Genomic DNA, 5375 nt, shown 5'->3' with positions numbered 1-5375 from the left:
ACAGTCTGTTACAAAGTATTTAGTTAGTGGTATCAATAAATGGAAAAGGATAGAAATTAATTTTTAAAAAATGGGTTTTGCTAAGCTTGCTAATACATTAGGTATTATGGGCTTTGCTGCTACTTCTACTTCTAATTAGATGTTCAATGCCTCACAGTCAAAGATTGATCAATGGTAGGAAGCAAAAACAAAATTATTTTCTAGGTACTGCAATATTTCATTTGGAAAGATAACAAAAGGGTAGGATGAAATCAAATCAAGGTTTATATACATTCCAACTTTTCACTCAAGAATTCTTTTACATTGTCTGTGTTCCATTTGAGAATGCTCAGTTCTTCAGTAATGTTCCCATTGTCATCGAAAAGCTTCAGTACAGGTCTGAACCGCAAAACATACTTGATTTGTAGTCCTCTAAATAGTTTGGGCTTATCACTCCTGACGAAAGCTTAGACTTGAGGGAACCTCCCCTATTTTCATCCACAGACCTCAAGAATAGCACCTGCATGCAACGTTTTTGTTTCAAATTGTGCTTCTTCCTGACAGCATCCTTGGCAGTCAGGATCCAGTTGAAGCAGGTTGAACAGTCCAAGAAGATCTCAAAGAGCTACAGAGTAAGTTGCTAGAGAAGCCTAATTCTCTGCATGCCTTTGATGAAAATTCTTCTCCAAAAGCAGATACTATCTGAAACACAGTCATAAACAGCAACTGCAGGCCAAATGCCAGCCAAAGTCATCCTTCCTGCCCAACCACCATAGCCACCTTCTTCCATCACGTATGGACTTTTCAAGATAGAACAGACATAAAACAAATTTAATAAGTCTGTTAAAGAAACATTTAATATCATCAGCAAAAATGAGGCCAGGATCCAACTGTTGTTCCTAGAACAGACCATCAATTGATCACATGTAAGTTCAGATTGAAGTTTAAGAACATTAATGTAAGTCTTTGAATGCCAAAATATGACGTTGAACTTATCCTACCTGAATTTAGAGACCATCTCAAGAACACATTTGATTCTAGGCACTAATTGTAGACCGGAGGAGGTGTGAGATGACATCAGGAACAACCTACATGAAGAAAGCAAAAAGTCATTAAAAAGACAAGAAAGAAAGAAAACAAAAAAACAAAAACAAAAAAAAATGGATGCAGAAGAGACTATTAAACATGCTCTTCTATGTAGATAAACTAAAATGACTAGAAGAAATGATGAAGCAAAAGAGCTGAATAGAACTTTTGAAAGGACAGATTGAAAATACAAAGCATTATAATGAGATGTGCTAAGACTTGGAGTTAAAAAATCAAAAGTGAAAAGCGCACTCAGCATTTCTCAAGCTGAATAAACTAAAGAAACATTTGAGCTACGACTCACAATGTTGAAGAGTTTTATAGGTAAGATATTGAATGCTGCAGAAAGCATCAAAAGATAATGAAAATAACACATAGTTATTATACCAACAATAATAGATCAAAGTTCAACCATTTCAAGAGAAACCATATGATCAAGAATTGATGGAACTGAAGGAAGTCCAAACTGGACTGAATGCATTGGGGAAAAGCAAGGCTCCAGAAATTGAAGGAATACAAATTGAAATGTTTCAACAAACTGATGCAGTACTACATAACATAACAATTAAGAAGATAGTAGAGAACTGCTATCACTTGTGGAAACAGCACTCAAGAAATCAAACAACAAATTGAATTAGGCAAATTTGTTGCACAAGATCTTTTTAAAGTGTTTAAGAGCAAAGATGTCAGCTTGAGGACTAAGGTGCACCTGACCCAAGCCATGATATTTTCAATAACATTATATGCTTGAAAAAGCTGGACAGTGAATAAGGAAGACTGTAGAATACTTGATGCATTTGAGTTATGGTGTTAGTGGAGAATATTGAAAGTACCATGGGCTGCCAAAAGAGCAAACAGATCTGTGTTGGAAGAAGTATAGCCAGAGTGCTCCTTGGAGGCCAGGATGGCCAAATTTCATCTTTCATACTTCAGACATATTGTCAGGGGGGACCAGTTGCTGGAGAAGGATATCATGTTTGATAAGGTGGAGGGTCAGAGAAAAAGAGAAAGACCCCCAGTGAGATGGACTAGCAAAGTGGCAGCGTCAATGGGCTCAAGTGTGACAACAATTGTGAGGTTGGCCCAGGACCAGGCAGTGTTTCATTCTGTTATGCACAGGGTCGCTATTAGTCGGTACTGACTCGATGGCACCTAACAACAGAGGACTGGGCAATTTTTCTTTCTGTTGTACATAGGGTCACTATGAGTCAGAACCAACTAGTTGACATCTAACAATAACAATGGCAACTTCTTCCAGTTACCAGTTTTGCACTTGCTGTTTCTTCTTGGTGTATTGCTTTTACTAATAAGCTCTTACTTACTTTACACCTGGACTCAATCATCATTTCCTTTGAAAAAACTTCCCTGACTGCTCTGATTTAGCCAAATATTTCCATGGCATTGGTAAAAATTTAAGAAAATATAAGCTATATTTTTTAATGAAAAAGAAAAATGTCAGATAAGCTGCATAAAATAAGGAAAATTGTTATCTCCTAAGTCTTTTGGTGCTCTCCATGTGCCTTTCTGTATATCTTGCATTCTAGTATATAATGTAGCACTTATCATGTATGGTGCTGTAAAATTAGCATTGAACTGTAAACCACAAGGTTGGCAGTTCAAACCCTTCAGCTGCTCCTTGGAAACCCTAAACAGGGTCGTTAAGGAGCTCTAGTAACATAGTGGTTACGAGTTGGGTTCCTAATCTCAAGGTGAACAGTTCAAAACCACCAGTGGTTCGGTGGGAGAAAGATGAGGCTTTCTGCTCCTGCAAAGATTTATAGCCAGTTCTGACTCATAGTGACCCTATGAGTCACTCACCAGAAACAGCTGGTGACCTTGTACTACTGATCTTGTGGTTCAAACCGACTTTGCAGTTCAACGTACAGTGGAGATTTAATATTTGTAGTAGGGCAAACCTTACTGAAAGTATCAGAAGATGGAAACAATATGCAGTCACTGTACCAGAAAGAATTGGCCAATGTTCATCAAGTTCAGAAAGTAGACTATGATCAAGAATTGATAGTATTTTAGGAATAAGTTCAAGCTGCACTGAAGATATTGACAAAAAACAAGGCTTCAGGAATTAACAGAATACCAATTGAGACATTTCAACAAACAGTTACAACACTGGAAACACTCATTCAACTATGACAAGGAATTTGGAAAACAAGCTATCTGACCAACTGATTATAAGAAATCTATATTTGAACCCATTCCGAAGAAAGACCATCCAACAGAAGATAGAAATCATTGAGCAGTATAATTACTATCACAAGAAAGTAAAACATTTTTGAAGATAATTAAAAAATGGTTGCAGCTGTACTTTGACCAGAAAGTACCATATGAATGGATTTCCAAAAGTTTGTGGAAAAATTTCGTTATCTTTTCTTTCCATATTTCAGTGGATTTTTGGAAGCTTCCTTGTAAATTCAAGCCAAATTCAGAAGAGGATTTAGAATAAAGAATTCATTGCTGATGTCAGATGGATCTTGGCTGAAACCAGAGAACACTAGAAAGATGTTTACTTTTGATCCATTGACAATACAAAGGCATTCAACTGTGTAGAGCAATCAAATTATAGATAACATTATGAAGAATGGTAATTCCAGAACACTTCATTGTGTTCATGCAGAAACTTTAAACAGACCAAGGGGAATTTTTGTTTGTTTAATAGAGTAATTGGATATTGCTGGGGATAAAATCAGAAAAGGTATGTATCAAAACTGTATCCTTTCACCATAGTTACTCAGTCTGCATGCTGAGCCAATAATCTGAGAAACTGGACTATATGAAGAAAGGCCTTGCATCAGTACTAGAGGAGGACTGTAACATGCAAATGACACAATCTTGTTTGCTGGAAAGGGAGAGGACTTGGAGTACTTACAGATGAAGATCAAAGACTATTGCCTTCAGTATGGGTTGTGTTTCAAGTAAAGAAAATAAAAATCCTCACACCTGGATCAACCTGTAACGACATGATAGAGAAAATATTGAAGTTGCCTAGGATTTCATTTACTTGGATCAGCAATGAATGTCCAAGCAAGCAGTGCTCAAGAAATCAAACATTATGTGGCACTGGGCATATCTGCTACAAAAGACCTCTTTCAAGTATTAAAAATCAAAGATGTCACTTTAAATGGTAAAATGTGACTTACTCAAGCCATGCTATTTTCAGTCTCCTCCTATGCATGTGAAATCTGGACAATGAGTAAGGAAGGATAGAGAAGAATATTTTCCTTTTAAATGCAGTGTTGATGAAGAATATTGAAAATACCGTGGAATGACAGAAGAAAAAAAATAATGTCTTGGAGGAAGTACAAAGTGCTTTTGAGAAGTCAGGATGGCAAGATGTGTTTTGGACATGTTATCAAGGAAGGACCAATCCTTGGTGAAGGACATCATGCTTGATAATACAGAGGGTTAGGGAAAAAGAGGAAAACCCTCAATGATACGAATTACATAGTGGCTGTAATAAGGAGCTCAAATATTGCAATGGTTATGCAGATGGTACAGGACCAGGCAGTGTTTTGTTCTGTTGTAATTAGGTTTGCCAAAAAAAAAAAAGGAATGCATAAACATCAATATGTAAGGTATTAGTGAGCTGAAATGGACTGCTGTTGGCCATTTTGAATCTGATGACCATGTGGTTTAAGATGCCGGAAATGACAAATTAAAGAGGAATGGTGTTGCATTCATTGTCAAGAAAAACATATCCAGATCAGTCATGAGGTACAACACTCTCTGTGATAGGATAATATCCCTGTGCCTACAGGGAAGCCCAGTTAATACCATGATTATTCAAATTTATGCACCAACCACAAAAGCCAGGGAGGATGAAATGAAGAATCCTATCAACTTCTTCAATCTGGAATCCATCAAACATGCAATCAAGATGTATTGATCATTACTGGTGATTAGAATGCAAAGGTTGGGAGCAAAGAGGAAGGATCAGTAGTTGGAAAATATGGCCTTGGTGATAGAAATGATGATGGAGAATGCATGATAGAATTCTGCAAAAACAATGATTTTTTTCATTTCAAATACCTTCTTGAGACAGCATGAGAGATGACTATACACATGGACCTCACCAGATGTAATATATAGAAATCAAATTGACTACATCTGCGGAAAGAGATGATCGACAAGCTCCATATCATCAGTGAAAACAAGGTCAGGGGCAGACTGTAGAACAGACTATCAATTACTCATATGAATATTCAAATTGAAACTGAAGAAAATGAAAACAAGTCCATGAGAGCCAAAATATGACCTTGAATATATCCCACCTGAATTTAGAGATCATCTGAAGA

The 5375-nt window shown here is 36.8% G+C and overlaps 1 pseudogene; it reads right to left on the bottom strand.

Annotated features, from left to right (window-relative positions):
• Positions 1-263: 263 nt before the first annotated feature.
• Positions 264-753, bottom strand: LOC102820059 (annotated as a pseudogene).
• Between the last annotated feature and the right edge of the window lie 4622 nt (positions 754-5375).

This window comes from Chrysochloris asiatica, unplaced genomic scaffold (genome assembly GCF_000296735.1).
Source record: "Chrysochloris asiatica unplaced genomic scaffold, ChrAsi1.0 scaffold00169, whole genome shotgun sequence".
Taxonomy (NCBI): Eukaryota; Metazoa; Chordata; class Mammalia; order Afrosoricida; family Chrysochloridae; genus Chrysochloris; species Chrysochloris asiatica.
Note: the sequence above shows the minus strand (reverse complement) of the source record. Positions and strands in the feature narration are given on the sequence as shown.